Below are 21527 nucleotides of genomic sequence, written 5' to 3' on the forward strand. Positions count from 1 at the left end.
AATATATATGCACCCAACACAGTAGCACCAACATATGTGAAGGAAATTCTAACAGAATTAACGAAGGAAATAGAATTCAATGCACTCATTTTAGGAGACTTCAACACACCACTCACTCCAAAGGACAGATCACCAGACAGAAAATAAGTAAGGATGCAGAGTCACTGAACAACACACTAGAACAGATGGACCTAATAGACATCTATAGAACACTACATCCAAAAGCAACAGGATACACATTCTTCTCAAGTGCACATGGAACATTCTCCAGAATAGACCACATACTGGGCCACAAAAAGAGCCTCAGTAAATTCAAAAAGATTGAAATTCTACCAACCAACTTTTCGGAACACAAAGGTATAAAACCAGAAATAAATTGTACAAAGAAAGTAAAAAGGCCTACAAATAAATGAAGTCTTAATAATATGCTCCTAAATAATCAATGGATCAATGACCAAACAAAATAGAGATCAAGCAATATACGGAAACAAATGACAACAACAACGCAAAGCCCCAACTTCTGTGGGATACAGTGAAAGCAGTCTTAAGTGGAAAGTATATAGCAATTCAGGCATATTTAAAGAAGGAGGAGCAATTCCAAATGAATAGTCTAACATCACAATTATTGAAGCAGAAAAGAAGGACATATGAGGCCTAAAGTCAGCAGAAGGAGGGACATAATGAAGATCAGAGAAGAAATAAATAAAATTGAGAAGAATAAAACAATAGAAAAAATCAGTGAAACCAAGAGCTGGTTCTTTGAGAAAATAAACAAAATAGATAAGCCTCTAGCCAGACTTATTAAGAGAAAAAGAGAATCAACACACATCAATAGAATCAGAAACAAGAAAGGAAAAATCCTGATGGAGCACACATAAATACAAAGAATTACTAGAGAATACTATGAAAACCTATATGCTAACAAGCTGGAAAACATAGAAGAAATGATTAACTTCATAGAAAACTACAACCTTCCAAGACTGACCAAGGAAGAAACAGAGAATCTAAACAGACCAATTACCAGAAAAGAAATTGAAGTGGTAATAAAAAAACTACCCAAGAACAAAACCCCCGGGCCAGATGGATTTACCTCGGAATTTTATCAGACATAAACAGAAGATATAATACCCTTTCTATTTAAAGATTTCCAAAAAATATGAGAGGAGGGAATGCTTCCAAACTCATTCTATGAAGCCAACATCATCCTAATACCAAAACCAGGCAAAGACCACACCAATAAAGAAAATTACAGACCAGTATCACTGATGAACGTAAATGCAAAAACACTCATCAAAATATTAGCAAAGTGAATTCAAAAATATGTCAAAAGGATCATACACCACGACCAAGTGGGATTCATCCTAGAGATGCAAGGATGGTACAACATTCGAAAATCCATCAACATCATCCACCACACAAATAAAAAGAAGGACAAAAACCACATGATCATCTCCATAGATGCTGAAAAAGCATTCAACAAAATTCAAAATCCATTCATGATAAAAAATCTAAACAATATGGGCATAGAGGGCAAGTACCTCAACATAATAAAAGCCATATATGATGAAGCCAATAACAGATAACATCATACTGAACAGTGAGATGCTGAAAGTTTTTCCTCTGAGATCAAGACAAGTTTTTCCTCTGAGATCAAGAACAAGACAGGGATGCCCACTCTCCCCACTGTTATTTAACATAGTACTGGAGGTCATAGCCATGGCAATTAGAGAAAACAAAGAAATACAAGGAATCCAGATTGGTAAAGAAGAAGTTAAACTGTCACTATTTGCAGATAGCATGATATTGTACATAAAAAACCCTAAAAGATTCCACTCCAAAACTACAAGAACAAATATCGGAATTCAGCAAAGTTGCAGTATACAAAATTAATGCATAGAAATATGTGGCTTCACTAAACACTAATAATGAACTAATAGAAAGAGAAATCAGGAAAGTAATTCCATTCACAATAGCATCAAAAAGAATAAAATACCTAGGAATAAACCTAACCAAGGAAGTGAAAGACCTATACCCTGAAAACTGCAATACACTCTTAGGAGAAATTAAAGACGACACTAACAAATGGAAACTCATCCCATGCTCCTGGCCAGGAAGAATTAATATAGTCAAAATGGCCATCTTGCCCAAAGCAATATACAGATTTGATGCAATCCCTATTAAAATACCAACAGCATTCTTCAATGGACTGGAACAAATAGTTCAAAAATTCATATGGAAACACCAAAGGCCCCGGATAGCCAAAGAAATCCTGAGAAGGAAGAATAAAGTTGAGGGGGTATCTTGCTCCCCAACTTCAAGCTCTAATACAAAGCCACAGTAATCAAGACAATTTGGTACTGGCACAAGAACAGAACCACAGACCAGTGGAACTGAATTGAGACTCCAGACATTAACCCAAACATATATGGTCAATTAATATACGATAAAGGAGCCATGGGCATACAATGGGGAAATGACAGTCTCTTCAACAGATGGTGCTGGCAAAACTGGTCAGCTACATGTAAGAGAATGAAACTGGATCACTGTCTAACCCCAGACACAAAAGTAAATTTGAAATGGATCAAAGACCTGAATATAAGTCATGAAACCATAAAACTCTTAGAAAAAAACATAGGCAAAAATCTCTTGGACATAAACATGAGCAACTTCTTAATGAACATATCTTCCCGGGCAAGGGAAACAAAAGTGAAAATGAACAAGTGGGACTACATCAAGCTGAAAAGCTTCTGTACAGCAAAGGATACCATTAATAGAACAAAAATTACCCTATATATGGGAGAATATATTCATAAATGACAGATTTGATAAAGGGTTGACATCCAAAATATATAAGAGCTTTTGCACCTCAACAACCAAAAAGCAAATAATTCAATTAAAAATGGGCAGAGATGCTGAACAGACAGTTCTCCAAAGAAGAAATTCAGATGGCCAACAGACACTTGAAAAGATGCTCCACATGGCTAGTCATCAGGGAAATGCAAATTAAAACCACAATGAGGTATCACCTCACACCAGTAAGGATCGCCACCATTCAAAAGACAAACAACAACAAGTGTTGGCGAGGTTGTGGAGAAAGGGGAGCCCTCCTACACTGCTGGTGGGAATGTAAATTAGTTCAACCATCATGGAAAGCAGTATGGAAGTTCCTCAAAAAGCTCAAAATAGAATTACCATTTGACCCAGAATTTCCACTTCTAGGAATTTACCCTACAAATGCAGCAGCCCAGTTTGAAAAAAGACAGATGCACTCCTATGTTTATCACAGCACTATTTACAATAGCCAAGAAATGGAAGTAACCCAAGGGTCCATCAGTAGATGAATAGATAAAGAAGAGGTGATACATATACACAATAGAATATTATTCAGCCATAAGAAGAAAACAAATCCTATCATTTGCAACAACATGGATGGAGCTAGAGGGTATTATGCTCAGTGAAATAAGCCAGGCATAGAAGGACAAGTACCAAATGATTTCACTCATATGTGGAGTATAAGAAGAAAGAAAAACTGAAGGAACAAAACAGCAGCAGACTTACAGAACCCAAGAATGGACTAACAGTTACCAAAGGGAAAGGGACTGGGAAGGATGGGTGGGAAGGAGGGATAAGGTCAGGGAAAAAGAAAGGGGGCATTACGATTAGCATTTATAATTTGTGGGGGAGGTATGGGGAGGGATGTACAACACGGAGAAGACAAGTAGTGATCCTGCAGCATCTTACTACATTGATGGACAGTGACTGTAATGGGGATTGTTGGGGGGACTTGGTGTTGGGGGAGCCTAGTGAACATAATATTCTGCATGTAATTGTAGACTAATGATAACAAAATAAATATAAAAAATAAAAAATAAAGAAAAAATAAATAAAAAGAATACAGAAACTATATATTCTTATTCAGCCAAAATGGTATCATATCACTCATGTATAAAATTCACTAGCTGTAGTCATTGAGGAATAACTTAGGCCTAATAGAGAGCAAATTTACCTTAATTGTTTAATTATAACATACTTTCCAACTTTCTGGCCCATAGTAGAAAAAATTTTGATTTGAAAATGAATGACATAAATACCATTTCATAGGAGGCACCCAATAATTCTTAGGGGAAAAATAGTATGAAGAAGGGCTCAGAAAAATTGTTATAGCCCTGATATTTAAGTAGCATGGCTAACCCAAAATTCATGTGGAAAAGACTGGAGATTTTAGATTAAATGACCTTCAATGTGAGGAAATGATTTCATATAGTTTCTTAAATAATAAATTCAATATTAAGCATCATCCCTGCTATGGTGTATCTATTAAGGAAGATAAAGATAAAAATCTCTACCTTAGAGCACTGTCACTGACTCAGTTGGTCTGGGCTATGACCTGAGTTTCTGCTTTCTAACAATCACATAGGGGGTACCAATGATTCTGGTCATGCATCATGCTTTGGTTGTCAAAGTTAACGATCCCTTCCTGAATATTTTATTCCATATATCATGATTTGAGATTATTGTTGGTATACTAAATTATATTCAAAAGGCAATTAAAAAATAATTAATTCTGACTTTTTTCTGATCTTATTAAAATTAGAAATAAGAAACACTACATATTTGTGATGGTTACATACTTGAAAAGATACGTCAGAGAAAAAAAGAACAGTTGAAGAATGATTGTATTTAGACAGAAGTGAACAACATGGGAGGGAAAGGCTTGGGAGCTTTCTTGTTTCCAGGGACTGCCACTGGTTGCTACAAAGGTTCAACTTAAATGAGCACCTGCTAAGAGAACTGTCCGAAATACCACTGACTTCCTGTCAAAGCGGCTTCCTTGTAGCTGAGGATAATCTACATAGTTTGGCTACTCAGCTGGGGATCCCTGAAGTAGATTTGAAATAAACTTCGAATTTATTAGAATTTATATCCTGTTGCTCATATTCTAGCTTCTATTTTTTTTTAGCAGTCTGATAATCTTGACAAAAGAGTACCATCTTGAAATAATAGAGTATGATATGATTCTTTGGATAAAGGGTATGCATGTGGACATCTAGCTCAAATTATATAATAAAACCACATGTAATGGCATGGTGTTAATCATAGGTGACATTTTTAGTACTTACTTTGGTCCAGACATTATGCAGAGTAATTCACATGCATTTTGTCAGCTCTCACAACAAACTAATAAGATATTATCCCTGTTTACACATTAGGAAGGGCAGACTGAGTGATAAATTAGCTTGACTTGGGTTAAACATTTTGCATATAGCAGAGACTAGGTTCAAAGTCAGACTAATTAAAGAATTTAAATTCTTAACCATGGCTTCTCATTTGGGAGCATAAAAGGAGAACAAGTGAGGAACTTATGAAAAATGATGCTGATAAACTCCTCTTGAACTTCAAATGCCTGCACATTGCCTTCCTTGCACTAATGAATCATAGGAAATTTCAGACTCATTGTTTACTTGTACTACATCAACATCTAGAAGGTATTATGTCTCGTACATTTAAGTGATTCTCTCTTAGTAAAGTCTATAGTTGTTTATTACTCACTTCTACCATTCATAAAATAAAAATAATCCTGGTCTTTGCTTTGGTGAAAGTTATACAATACCAGCATTTTTATAGATTTTACCAAATACTCCCCTTTTCAAAAGCATGGGATAAGCATAAATATGAATAAAAAAGGCAAGTCTTTCAGTCTCTAGAAAGAAATTTATTATTAACCAGTATTAATGACATATAGCAGTACACCCTTATCTGTGGGGGATACATTCCAAGACCCACAGTGGATGCTGAAACTGTGGATAGTACGAAACCATATCTATACTGTTTGTCCTATACATATATACCTATGGTAAAGTTTAATTTATAAATTAGGCACAGTAATCCTAACACCAGAAACAAAAGTAAATTCAAAATGGATTAAAGATCTAAATATAAGATATGAAATTCATAAAATCCATAAAACTCTTGAAAGAAAACATAGGCAAAATCTCTTGAACATAAACATGAACAATTTTTTTTCTGGACATATCTCCCCAGGCAAGGGAAACAAAATAAAAATGAACAAGTGGGGCTACATCAAACTAAAAAGCTTCTGTACAGTGAAGGACACTATCAACAGAACAAAAAGGCAACTTACAATATGGGAGAATATATTCTTAAGTGGTTTATCCAATAAGGATTAACATACCAAATATATAAAGGGACTCACACCTCAACATCAAAAAAACAAATAACCCAATAAAAAATAGGCAGAGGACCTGAATAGACATTTTCTAAAGAAGAAATACAGATGGCCAACAGGTACATGAAAAGATGTTCCACATCACTAATCACCAGGGAAATGCAAATCAAAACCACAATATCACCTCACACCAGTCTGAATGGCCACTATCCAAAAGACAAGAAATAACAAGTGTTGGCCCAGGAAGTGGAGAAATGGGGACCCTCTTACATTGGTGGGAATGTGAATTCATGCAGCCACTATGGAAAGCAGTATGGAGGTTCCTCCAAAAACTAAAAATAGAAATACCATATGACCCAGTAATTCCACTTCTAGGAATTCACCCTAAGAGAACAAAATTTCTGATTTGAAAAGATAAGCACACTATGTTTCTAGTCATGTTATTTACAATAGGCAAGATATGGAAGCAACAGTATTTTGCTTTGCTTGCTTTGCTATGCAATGGCTAAAGAATGATGGGGTACATATACACAATGGAGTATTATTCAGTCATAAAAATAAAAGAAATATTGTTATTTGCAACAACATGGATGGATCTAGAGGGTATTATGCTCAGTGAAATAAGCCAGGTAGAGAAAGACAAATATTGTATGATTTCACTTGTTTGTGGAATCTTAAAAAAAACAAAATCAAAATAAACAAAATAGCAGTAGACACTCAGATGCTGAGAAGTGAGTAGTGGTCACCAAGGGGAGGGGTTGGGGGATGATGAGGGGATAAAGGGGCACAATAATTCACAATCACAATATACTTTGGTCATGGGGACAGTAGTGCAGCATGGAGAATACAGTCAATGATTCTTTAACATCTTTCTATGTTGATAGATAGTAACTGCTCTGGAGGGGGTGAAGATATAATAATATAACTATTGAACCACTGTGTTGTACATCTGAAACCATTATAAGATTGTATACCAACGATAGTTCAATAAATCAAGTCCTAACAAATGCAAATAAATGCCCATAAGATCTTTTACATTTGATATTAAGGAAATTTTTTAAATGTTGCTATCCTAAAAAGCATTAATTTTGAAAGTGCATTTATGGTGACCATTGTATGGAGAGAATCACTTAAATTTTTTGCAGATTTTATTTAATATATATTTATGGGTTATTCATTTATCAAATGTAAGTCTACAAAACTGAAAATTAGGAAGGCTATTATTTACTGAGTTTTAGAGTCTTCATTATCATTGGTGTTGTGTGCACGCTTTTTCTTTAAGTTTGTATTCTGACCCTACTTCTCTCTTACTACTCAACTCCTGTCATTCCAGGCACATTCAAATGCCAAACCTGCCACAAGAAACCATCTCTTTCTCTGAAGTCTATATTCATCATCAGTTCACAGAATGCCTGAAAGCTACCTACAGGGCAGCATCATTGCCAATAAGCTATTTTTCATGAATGAGTTTATCTGGTCTAGCAACTTAAGAGTAATTCAAATAAAACTAGATACATAGCAAGGATTTTTAATAAGATAGAGAAAAAACAAAAAGCCAAGGTATTCAATGAAGCCAATACCCATGAATGGTTGGGTTAACTTCAAGGGCTCTGAGCATTTGAGAAAGTACAAGACTCCAAGTAAAACAAAGCAAACAAAAATAGGAAAAAAAAGTATGCCAAGAGGGAACAAAGTTTTTTCTTACTTTCATATAAAAAGGAATACACTTTGCCTAAGAAATTGGTGAATAAAATTTGTGAACAAAAAAACAGTAACAAGAATAGCAATTACTCCTTCCCAAATCTAAGAAATATTTGGATAATAAGCATTTGATATCCTTGCTGAGAGGTACAGTTTTTTTGGGTTATGTTTAAACTAGCAATAGTTAAGTTTTTCCTTTTCTTTATTTTTCCCCTTTGTTGTATTACTATAAAACAGAGGTCTGAAAATTCAGATTGCTTTTGCAAATTTGTTATTACAGACACTTACTAATCAACTGAAGTTTTACTGCCCTGTTTTAAAAGGGGAATGGCATAATGTTCTTTTTAAGTGAAAACATCCCTTTTAAAATATGATTCAATTGATAAATGATTGATATGTACTTTTCTGGAAAACATCAGTTAAGAACAATGTGAGAAAACACTGTGAGGACAACAAAGGAAAAAACTTAACTGATAAATCTATAAAATTCGGTTTTAATGTTTTGATAAAACTTTAAATTTAAAATAATAGCCCCGCTAATTTTTAAGCCCAGTATTTCTGCCAACTGCTGGTTCTGCTGACTTGTATTCTATGATCTGTATTTCAAGACTCTAAAATGTTAATTTGTGTCTTGGGAGATATCAACCCTTAGGGAAAAGGAAGTTGTAATGACTATTGCTTGAAAGGTAGTTTCTAATAGTGTTTGCAGTATTAGCAATTCAAAAGGGACTTTGGCTACAAAAAAAAAAGTACAAAACATGTTGAGCAATAAGTGTACCTGTGAGAGAAGAGCTGTCAACCTGAGATGAAAAATAATAATAATTAAAGCAAAATAAGAATCGGCAGCATTTGCAGTGTCTCCATGGCTTTCTCTTGAGGCTGTACTTTGAGAACATGCCTACAAGGGATTGAACATTCCTTTGTTTGTAAATATATAATGTACAGTTTTACTACTATGATTATTTTTTTGTAATCTTCTTTGTGGAAAGCTACTAAATATTGACAAATACTCAGCTCCTTGGGAGGACATTACATATTTTTGTGTATTTTACATAGAATTTCCTAGCTCTTAAAATGTACATTAGGAAGGATTTTTCTTCAGTACAAGTGGTGTTTCTATGCCAACTAACCACATGAAGAGTCTGGTCTTTTATTAGGATCAAAAAGATAAAAATTACTTTCTTATCTAATTGTCATGTATCAAGATTAAAATTATAATCAAAGATCTGGAGCCAAGTGAAGCTTCTTGGAATACTAAAATATATGCAAATATACAAAAGTACATTTTAAAAAGATTATTCTAGGGTATTCAAAAGTTGCAGGGTAAGGGCATGCCCTGATCAAATAAAATAAGAAAAATGTATAAAAGCCTGATAGATGATTAATTTTCTGAGTCCATTTCCAAGGGCAAGCTAGATATAGGTATTAATTGTTTTGTGCTTCTAAATTATTAGGTTAAAAAAAGCTACCTTGTAATTATTAACAGTCAAATTAAGTGTTTTATGCAGAGCAAGATGCTTTGTCTGAATTCTGATTAATTCTTTCAAAGCAAGGCCAGTACATCTTTAAGTCTTCTGTTCTTAGGACTCACAGCAGCCTAAGAATAGGTACATCCATTTTCCCAACAGTATGAAGGGGACCTTATGACCTCTACTTCCTCCTTCTCTTCTACGGTACTATTAGTAGTTCCTGGGCAACAGCCAAAGGCCTGTTAAAAGGTAGAAATGTGACTTTGATCTTTTTAGTTTCTCACTAAATTACAGAATCAGTTCTTTGGTTGTCAGTTGCTAACAATTTTATAACAGTTTATTTTTCAGTACCTTACTGAAAAACACCAATTTATGGTTTAAGGTGCTCATTTATATCAAGATAGAAACCTCAGTGGTTAGATGGGTCATTCTTGCAAATACCTGGTTTGCAAGTGACCTTCATGCTTGGAATTTTTTCTCCAGAGCAAGAGAAAAATTAAGTATACTTTAATACTTTTTTTATTTTTAATAGAGTTCAGATATAGTTTTAAAGCATTCAATTTCCTGTCCTTAGGGAAAGAGTGTATTTCTTAAAAAGTATCTTATCTAAAATCTTTAAAATTGAAAGCTGTGAGGCTGAATATCTCTACTTAAAATATATAGTTAACACAAATTCTCTCGATGTGATTCTGGACTAGGGTACTATATTTGAGAAGTAATAAAGTAATAAACCCTGTGGCATGTTATCTCTCACATAGTGAACTTTGCCATTTTATTTTCCTTCTTGTTAAAAATATATACTCTATTTCCAACAAAAGTGTTTGTGTGTATGTTAAATATTGACATATATATATATGTGTGTGTGTGTGTGTGTAACACATACACACATTTTCATTTCTTGATACTTAAAAGTAAACTTTGTGTATTTTGTATTTCTATCACATGTAGTCAATTGTTATCATACTCTTTTCCCTAAAATACAGGTTAATACAAATGAAATATCACAAATATTAATTTACATATTAATGATATGATATTCTTCATTAAAATTTGTCATGGTATTAAAGTACTAAGCAGGCCCAAGTAGAGCGTTCTATTCATGTAGGTAAATATAAGTATGCAATTATCTTTCAGTTCAATTGATGTTTATTTCATATCAGTTATGCTCAGATACTTTCCAAGGTCTTATCTTTAATATTATTCAGTCTTTGAAGACCATCCAATTAAGTGGGTAACACAACATTATTTAAGTTTTTTAAATAAAGGATAACTTCATTAAATTGTGGTAAATGCTATGTTTTGCATACATCCAAAGTATTTCAAGATCACTGAAAAGAATAGTTATTCTAAACATTATTGTTCATGAAAGATTTTCTGATGAAAATAACAGTTGACCATTAAAATAAAAGACAGAAAGGAATTAACCAGAGAGAGAAAGGGAAATTTTTTTTCTGTCAAGGGATCACTGTGAATAAATCATGAACCTATAAAATAGTATGCTAGGTGCTGGGAACTATAGTTCAAAGTGCAGGATATAGAGTGGCAAATGTTGATTACAAGTAGTCTGAGCTCACTACACCGATAGCATTTATGCCAGACAATGAGGTTAAACATTTCCTTTCATTGGTTCCAGACCAATTGAGAATTTTTAAACAAGGTAGTGAGTAACACAGTCATATTTTATTTAAGAAAGATGAATCTTATTGCATGACGCCTGGAAGATTCAGGGACAAGATTGGAAAAAGGGAGAACATTTACAAATAGATGAGAAAGACTCAAATGACAGATAAATAGGGGGATGAACTAAGTGGTACTTAATTAACAGGGACTCAAGCCATATTCAGAAAGAAAAATCTACAAGACTTGGTAATAAATCAAATGAGGGTGAGCAAAAAAGAGAGGACTTTAGATAGACTGTTAGGTTTCTGATGTTCATAACTAGATATTTAATGAGATGTCCAGGGCTTTCTGGAGGTCAGGGAGAGAATAGTAGTAATAACTTTGCAGAAAAAAAGTTGAATCCAGATTCGGACAATTAGAATTTGAAGTGACCATGGAACATTGATTATTTAAATGTAGTTTACAGCTTGGAACAAGTGCGCTTGACTGAATATTTGAGCTTCAAGAATTAAGGGATGCCCTCATGCTATTAAGTTTACTGTTATATATATTATTATATTACTGTTATATATTATTATATATTGTCATTAAGCTATTATATTAAATTCTCTTATATAATTATTTCCCAAAGGAACTGTTTCTTTGTTTATCTTTATATTTTTTCTCTGCATTTTTTTTCTGATAAGTTGAAAATGGTAAGTCAATTACTAGTTGTACTAAATTTGAATAATGGTGGTTGTCCTTTCAGGGAATAAGACTACCCTTTCTTTTTCCTTCCTTAGTGTCAGCAAATAATATTTATTGTTCATTTGGCAATAAAATTAATGATTAGATGATCTCTTTGTGTTAATTGAGGTCTCTCTTTTTTCTATCACATTTTGAAAGTCATAGTAAATTAAACGAAGTTTGCCATAAACCAATTGGATTATTATATGTTAAAAAATTAGATGTAGTATATAGCTATTTATATTGAATATAAATCCTCCTAAAAGAATCTTTAAATGTTATGATACACGATAACTCTTAATATTGAGCACATATTGTCATCATTATTAATATTAGTTCCTAATAATGATTAGTCATTGTTAACAATTTTTTTATTAAGGTATCATTGATATACACTCTTATGATGGTTTCACAAGAAAAACAATGTGGTTACTACATTCACCCTTTTATCGAGTCCTCCCCGCCATACCACATTGCTGTCACCATTCATCAGTGTAGTAAGATGCCACAGAGTCCCTATTTATTTTTTCTGAGCTACACTGTCTTCCCCGTGACCCCCCAAACACCATGTGCACCAATCATATTATCCCCACAATCTTTTTCTCCCTCCCTTCCCACCCACCCTCCACCACCCCACCCCTTTGGTAACCACTAGTCCATTCTTGGAGTCTTTGAGTCTCCTGCTATTTTGTTCCTTCAGTTTTGCTTCGTTGTTATACTCCACAAATGAGGGAAATTATTTGTCTTTCTCTGCCTGACTTATTTCACTGAGCATAATACCCTCTAGCTCCATTTTTTTTAACCTTACATTTCATCCATTTCAATTATAGTCACTAATAAGCTTAGAGATTTCAAAGATGAGTGAGCTATTACTGGAGAGGCAGTAAAAAGCACATTAGGAGCACAGCCTTTGGAGTTGGGCTACTCGATTCAAATCTGCCATTCACTGGTTTTGTGACTTTAGGCAAGTTATTTAACTCTTTGTCTTAGGTTTCTCTGCTGCTGCACCTTGGCACATAGTATGTGCTATGGAAAGATTTCTTAAATACCTAAGGGAATTTATAATCTGGTATAGACAATAGAGCTACTACAAAATTACTTACAATAACAAACTATAAAAAAGCTTTGCAAATCAATAAATTTCATTAAATACACAAAAAATGGGAATGTAACATTGTGTCATGCTTTCTGCCTAAAGATTTGAGCATAATAGACATGGTGATGTATAATGGATACCAAGACAGAGGATTTAACTTGATTTTTAACAGAGACACCTAAACACTATCAGATATTGGAAAAATTAACCTCTAGTCTCTCATTTGTAAAGTATGAATAATATCAGCTCTACTTCATAATTTAGTAACAGTGACATAAATGTTATATACTTTTATATAAATATTATAAATACATTTTACTGATGATAAAGTTTATATAGGCTATCATGCAATTACCTAATGAAATGGGTTACTATATAGCTGAATATATACCTGAATAAAGAGAGATATATAAGGGTTATAAATTACTCTCCCAGGGTCACACTCTCTATAACACAATCTTGCTTTCTGAATCCACATTCAATGGTCTTCTCCTATTACCCTATGCATTTAATGACTGTCCCAGGTGAGAGCTTCATAAGAAATTGTTTATAAGTTATAAAATATTGCTACAGAAGAGGTATAATTCAAGGTATACCTTTAAGGATGAATAGAATAACAGAGTAGTGAAATAAATTATTCTGATACAGAAAGCAAGAGGTAATAAACAGTGGGTGCCTCATAAAATATTCCAGGAAGAACAAATTTAGTTTGGCTGACGGTATCATGATATTACAAATCTGACTTACATTGGGAGGTTTTAATACAGTATTTGACCTGGAAACACTCATTCATGTCCTACCCTTTCCCTTGAAGTTCCAAAGACAGATATATACAGAACAATAAACAGAAAAGAGGAGTATAATAATTTGCTTCCATTCTCTAAGGAATTAGACATGAGACTCAGTAGACTCACAAGACTCAAATTAGACACAAGAGCTCTTGGTAGGCTGAGATGGCCCATGATGAGCCAAAACTTCAAACTAGTTTTTTTATCACTGGGAAAGCAGAAGACCAAATAATAGTCCATGGCCTTGTTGTTGAGCTATTCTTGAAGGAAAACTAAAAGTTAGCTCTTTGGTTCCTTCTGATGCTAAACATTAGGAGAAGTAATACTACTTCTATCTAGAAATGTAAGCACAAGCATTATGTGTAAACACAAGCACTTCATTCTCTAACTTCAAAATTCTTATGTCAACATTCAAAGAATAAAAACATAGGGAACAATTCTGCATCAGTTATGGTGAAAACTAAAGGTGAATCAACAAGATTCAGTTGATGAGAGACTGAATTTACATGAGAAGTTTGGAAGGAATACAAATAAAGAAAATGTGCCAAGTTATTTTGTTAACAGGGCCTCCTCATTTACTATTCTGTTTGGGAATTTTCTCTTGCATCTTTTTACAAGAATGATTTCTTGTTCTCCATCAGGATACTGATGAAATCCTGGCAGAGATTCCTATATAATCCTTTTAAGTACCTCAAACCCCCCAATGATATTTCAAATATACAAATAATATAAGGACTGATATCTAAAGCAGCCAATACGAGCAACTGTTTATAATGAAGCATTTTGAATTTAGACACCCACACTGTGGGTGTAATTGGAGAGCAGCTATGCTTAGGAATGTGTTTGTAGAGGATGGCTGAATTACTTGAGTCTGCCCAGCCTAGCCCCTGAATGTCTGGATGTGCTTACTGGCCAATAAGACTATAACCCAGCAGTCCAAGAGGCCTGATGACCATCTGCCCAAGACACCCCTAGAAAACAGTGTGTACTGGGTAATGTCAAAATGTTAGAGCCTCAAGACACTCAGGTAAGTGATTTTTCTTCCTGAATGAACAAGTAACAAACCAGTATTCTTAGGAATTTAGGCTATCAAAACAATTTCAGTTCTCTTCTCCACTCTATGTTGCATAGAGAAATTAGGGTCACTAAAAATTTAACCTCTCTTTTGCTACGTTTTCCACTCTTTCTTCCTGATATGATCTTGAGAATAATTAAGGTAACATTAAAGTTAAATTATATCACATCCATTACTCCTTTGGATGAAGTTTCTTTATAAAATCGTCATTTGGAGAGGCATGGAGGAACACTCTTATTAACCTTATTTCTGGAAATAGAAATTTAGTCCATAATGGAAGAAGCTGTCACTTTTTCTATAATCATGTTCCTCTTGTTCTGTATTATATATTCATTTTCTAAAATAGTGCCTGGAATATAGATTAGCAAAATAAATATGTGTGAATGGATGAATTAAGGAATAACTAATCAAAGACCCCAGAAGCTTATATGAGTTATAACTCAGAAACACAAAACATGCTGGCAAAGACTAGTTTAATTTCATTGGATATATGACCAATTCTCATTTCTATTGTAATCTTCCTAGTTACATATATAAAAGTGAAAGAAGCTATTCCTGATGTTGATTCAGAGCTGCACTTGTTATGGACAACATAATAAGGAAAGTGAGACTGTTGTAACTTCTAATGGCAATATTCATCCCTGTTAATAAATAGAGCACTGCCCTAACTAACATGTTGTCATAAGATAGATGAAAAAGCCAATTGTAAGCAAAATGCTTAAGATTTTATTTTTACTCAGACTGCATCTAGACTGCATCCAAACCAAGGAAAAAGTATTTCAAAAGCAATAAATATGCAGACTTTCCTTTTTCATTTTTTTTCTGAGCCAGAAATATTTGAATAGGAAAACTTATTCTGTGAAAAGCATCCATGTCAACAATCAATAGTGAATAAACACAGACCTCTCTTAGTAAGTATGAGCAAACAGAACAAGTATTGGAAAGATAAAACACTCAGAATCTCTAAATAAAGTAAGTGATCTTGTACTACAAAGCAAATATTCTCATGTGGCTTAACATAAAATTATGGAATAAAAATTAAATGTATTTCAATAAGATTTACAAAGAAAATGCAAGTACAAACCAAAATATGCACTGTGGTGAACACCTGTACATGTATTTGTCTAGAAAACTTTCCCTTCCTTATTTTTCTGGGAAATTCTATTTTCCCCCCTTTAATTACGAGAGAGCTACTGCTAGTGTTTATGGATATGTTGTCCAAATGAGATAAAGGTGTCACTCTGGAGAACCCAGCCCACAGGTCCACAACTTGGCAAGACTGTGCTATTGTGGGAATTACAAAAAATAGTAATAACTATTGCTTCTTATGGGCAAACACAGACAGTGTTATTGTACCCAACTTGACAAGCTAAATGAATGGATTTCATTCTTTCCTCCACTCTTAGGCCTGCACGATTTTGCACAGTACTCTTGCTTCTGCCCATGTTGACTGAACCCATGCTGAAACTTGACCTGACAAAGACCAGCAAGAGTATGGCTTTAGTGTTCTGATCTTAGAGAAAGAGATAGTCATCATTTTAGACCAAATAAGCAAAACATGAAAAACTTAAATAAAATACAGCCCTGAAGGATGCTGCAATTTGCAAAATACATTTGTATAGTAGGCGATTATTTCTGACATAAGTTATTTCAACTATTAGAATAATTATGTAAAGAGGAGTTACAAATATAAAAATATCATCTCTTATCCTTATCAGTATCTTTATTATCATCACATGAATCCAATATCCAACTTAACTCAGCAAAGTAACTGTAAGCGGTAAAGTGGAGGATGTAGTGACAGTGAACTGAACTTCCATATTCAGAAGGGGGAGGGTGAAAATATTCTACTATAGACATTAACATATAAACATAGATTACTCTCATTAAAGGTAATGTACAGTTAAAGTAAAGATGTATCATGCTTGAATCGCAAGAGAAACTTATGTCTCTTACAATCAAGAGGGATAACTAAATAAATATTAACCTGACTTGAAGAACACAGCACATCCAAAGGACATCTTTTTTCAGGAAAACTATGGGTCTATAGTTTAATGCATAATTAATTATAATAAATAAATTAAAATCATATCAGCAGTTGTACAAAATATAATTGATCATCTCAAACATTTTTTCATTAAAAGTAAAAGGTACACAAAGACTAGAAGCTCCAGTGAAAGGAAGAAATGAATATTTTATCTGTAAATACTTCTGATGTCTCATTCAAAGAAAGTACGCAAACTTTTCACGTCCCCAGTATTGCGTCGTGGGATCTGGGGACGTAATGAGGAGAAGATGCAGGTAAACTGGTTTGGAAACAGTCACGCTAACAAGTCTGATGCTCGTGGTCCAGAGAAATCCCACTTAGACTGGGAAGATTGCTGGAGTTTGCAAGTAGAGACCCAAGTTGAAGAGCCTGGAAATAAGTGGCACATTTAGACATATTGGGGAAAGAAACAAAATAAATCCAAATAGAAGAGGGTAAGTGCTCCAACTGATTAAAAACACACAGAAACAACCAAGCCAAAATTTACTTAAAATAACCCAATAAAATAAGTCAAAACTTTGTCAGATTGATGAAGAAACAACATTTAGCCAAAGAAGGGAAACAAAAAATGCCACCAAACATAAAGTGTTAGCTTGGATAACGCACGACTAGCACGTACTCATTTATGCCAACATAACTTAGATAAACCTGAGAATTTCATAAAAAATACAAGGTGGCAACGCCCTCCGACGGATTCACCCTAACGTGCCTGGCGCTGGGGGCAGACCCTGCCTGGCCCGGGCCCCGGGGACCTCCTGGCCGCGCAGGACCGGAGACTGAGGGGCTGGCCGGGGCCGCTGGAGGCGGTGACCCTCCTCCTCCCAGGTACGTCCCCGCGGGGCAACTTGCCTTCCCAGGGTCGGCCGTGCCCGCGTCTCTCCCGCGCCCTTCCCGGCTCACAGCCGCGCCCAGCCGCAGGGAGGGCAGGGAGGGGGTGAGGCTCACCTCTCCTGCCCCGACCACAGGTCCCCAGACCCCTTGAGATCTTCCTCACGTGGAGTAAGTATGCAGAACTCTCCCTCCTTTTCCGGATAGTTTTGCAAACACAGCTAGTGAGGGGAAAAAGAAATAAAATGTAAAAAATAACATGTATTATTGAGACAGGTGACCACAAAAAACTAACAGTTTTATTTAAAACAAGAGCATTAGGAAATCGATAGGTTTATTCCTACCTTCAGTTCTTATGTGTCTTGGTCAAATTCAAAACACACTCTTGTTTATTTCTCTGGAATGATTTGTTATTTTCCAGTGTTCACTGGCTACTAATACTACTACAGGAGGAAAATTTTATCTCACTAAAATATATTTTGGATGAAACTTTTAAAATGAAGGCGCGAGTGCTGCTGAGAGTAACTATCACTTGGAATCACAGAGCTTTGTTCAATACCTATACGGTGGAGTTTATGAACTATAAACTGCTTATCATTAAGTGCAAAGACATATCAAGGCTTTAGTTACCTAACCAACCTCATGACTACTCAGAGCTCAGCACACACTTGCTACTCTTTCAGCGCTGTAGGTGCAGAGTGATGTTCAATTGTGCAAGAAAACCCTATTGTGGGATATACTTATGTCATGTTATGAGTCATTTCATTAGGCCTCTGTGAGACTTCTACCCTACTGAACCAAACTTTATGATTCTTAGAATTTTCCTGGAAGCAGATGTATGTTGAATCCATCTCTTTTTTTTTAATTTTATAAATAAAGGCAAATGTTTATTTACAACGAAGAATTCCAACACTGGATTTTTCACGTATGAAGGACAAAGTATTATTTATATATACACACACCAAGGGCTGGCAGGGCTGTAACAGGAGAGTTTATAGTTTCCCCACAATTACAGGTCTACCATTTCTGCTTCACTGGAGATAGTGGCTTTGCTCCTGCCTCTCAGATACATTTCCAAGACTGAAAAGAAGGTCTTCTCATCAGATGGCATGTGAGGGATGGAGAAGGTAGGAGGAAAAGAAGGTAGAAAGCTTAAAATCATACCCAGTGTGGCCCCAGCTAATCTCTCATTAGCTCTTGAAGAGTTACTAGCATGAAGCTTATATAGACAATGTTTGTTTCTTTTGTAAAAAGCACTAAGTTATGCCCAGTAACTAACTAACTGAATTAAAAATGGCTAAGTCAAAGAAAATGGAGAAAGATTTTGCCTTCCCCCTCCTACCAGCTATAGAACATGTTGAGAGATGGAAGGCAAGAGGACCAAGGTAAAGAGCCTGGGAAGGAAGGTATTAACATTTTAAACTAAACTGAAACTGAAATTATAAGTGAGTTGGCTTCAGGGTTAGGTCAGTAAGGCATGATTCATATGGAACAGAAGTTTTCAGGACCTGTATGCAAGTTGGGTAGCATTTCAGCATCTCAGTGTAACTAAGACATATTCCCTTAGTTTCACCAGGATAACCCCACCGAAGCACTTTTGGAGTAAAGTGATGTATGTGACTAGCAGAACACTGCTCGTACAGGTTGGGTCCTCACTTCCTCCTTTCTTCCCACCACTCTTGAAGAAGCTACATTTTGTAATCTCTGGAGAAGATCATGAGATACAAATCCCGAAAGTGTGGGATGGTGGGGGAGTAATGGTGAGAAATTGCTAAGAAATCTCCACCCAAACATAGCTGGTATATCTTTGTTCTATAGTGATGAGGAACTGAATTTGAAAGGGGAGAAAACAATTTGTCTGTGAAATAGTCCACCCGCAGGTAATTTTTCAGGGAATCCTCTGCGTTATGAAAAGTTCGAGTTTAAAAAAAAACGAAAAAAAGGAAAAAAATCAGCCTAATGCAATTTTTTTATGACTGAACTACTATAAATCCACAAGCAATGGTTCAGACATGGTGCTTCTGGAATATTTCACCCCTCCCCGCCGGGTGCAAGCTGCATCAAGGAGAGACTGGACTTCCCCACCTCTGCTCAGGCATCAGGAGACAGAAGGGGCCATTACTGCTGAGTGCCAGCAGCAGCTGAAACAGGCATCCCAAGGGGGTTGGCAGCAGCATTCACTGGCAAGCCCGCCAGAAGTTTGAGGGGCAAAGGGGTTTGGCACTGAAGAAATTCCTGACATCATGTTGGCGCTGCTGACAGGCGTACTGTCCCCTTGCATTCTGGATGAGCCCATTCGAGCCTGGTCCTTCACAACAGTGTAGAAACAGGGATGCTCCATGGCTTCTCTGGCAGTGAGCCGTGACTGGTGGTCATATCACAGCAGCTTGTCCAGGAAATCCAAGGCCTCAGGGCTGACAAGGTGCTGATTTTCACTGTGGACAAAACATTCCTATTGCTTATGGGAGTGTCTGCCCAAGGTATCATTGAAACGTGGGTTTCAGTGTTATATTTATCAATATAGTCATATAGACCTTCTGTCCCCAGAGCCTTGGCCATCCTCACCAACTGATCATAATTATCATGTCCATGGATAAATGACTCCTTCTAGAAGATCATACTTGCCAGCAGACAACCCAAGCTCCACATATCTGAACTATCATCTTCCATTTTATGATCTACAAGTAACTCACGACCTTTGAAGTATCAGGAAGCAACTCGGACATTATATTCTTGGCCAGAATGGTAAAACTCAGCTAAACCCCAGTCTATTAGCTGTAGCTTTCTGTGCTCATGATCAATCATGACATTATGGGGTTTCACATCTCTGTGCATAATTCCCTTGCTGTGACAATAATCCAGGGCCTTCAGAATCTCATACATGTAAAATTGAATATCATAGTCTGTTAACATCTGGTACATTGCTTGAAGTCTATGTTGTTTACGTGTTCAAAAACCAAGGCAGGGGTTTGTGACACGGGGTCTTTAACAATGTCTGCCAGTGTGATGATGTTGGGACCACCTCACAAATTCTCCAAAATCTTTATTTCATGCTTGATTTTCTTCTTCTTTACTGGCTTGAGAATTTTAACAGCAACTTTTTCATTATTTGTGATGTTGATGGCTTCAAATACTTCACTGTATTTACCCAGGCCTAATTTTCAAACCAGCTGGTAGTCATCTTGATTTCTCCATCGCACCACATGTGACCTGTAATCCCAATACTCTCGGGGCCTATATGTATAAACATCTGTGTAAACTCTGGCCCTGCTTGGCAAGGGTCCGACATGTCAGACAGGTTGGCAAACAAAACTGGACTTGATGTTGGAGATCTGGCAGTCACTGTTCAGAGGCAGCTGGGGGTAAGACTTTGTTTCAGACCTGTTTTCTTCAAACTGTGGTGGAATCCACAGTGGCGGCTGCTCTCCCCTCTCCTCACACAGACAATATGACTCCATCTCTATTTCCATTAAAATTTTATCAAGATGTCAAAAGTTGAGTAGAGTCCTTATGAGGGAGATCTAAGCTTGCCCATCAGCTCTTGCTATCTGATAATACAAAAAATCTTGTATTAGGTGTAGAGACTGAGAGATCAAACCATCACAACCCAATTGGATAATCTCTAAAAAATTCAAACTCAGGGAGCTCTGATCTGATGCCAAACAACTGGCCGAATACAGATGTCTATGCTGTCATCCATCTCAACTATTCTAGGGTCTCTGAAATCGTTAGTAATCACACTAGCTATCTTCTCAGCAGAGGGGGAAGTGAAATAGTGGTAAGCAGAAGAGTGCAACACACTCTCACAGAGAAATCAAACACACTCTGCATAGAGAGTATGAGAATGGACTTCTATTACAATCTGATGAGCAGCTGATCTTACATACCTTAGAGGCTTCTTCCTCTAAGAAAGACAGAAGTCCAATCACATGGTCTCTTTTTGCTCCAATTACCTTTTCCCAGGAATATGACCCAGCAAAGTAGTGAGAT

The 21527-nt window shown here is 35.8% G+C and overlaps 1 pseudogene; it reads right to left on the reverse strand.

Annotated features, from left to right (window-relative positions):
* Window positions 1–19502: 19502 nt before the first annotated feature.
* LOC118912199 (casein kinase II subunit alpha-like) lies at window positions 19503–20976 on the reverse strand (annotated as a pseudogene).
* Window positions 20977–21527: the final 551 nt, after the last annotated feature.

The sequence above is a fragment of the Manis pentadactyla genome, chromosome 6 (genome assembly GCF_030020395.1).
Source record: "Manis pentadactyla isolate mManPen7 chromosome 6, mManPen7.hap1, whole genome shotgun sequence".
Taxonomy (NCBI): Eukaryota; Metazoa; Chordata; class Mammalia; order Pholidota; family Manidae; genus Manis; species Manis pentadactyla.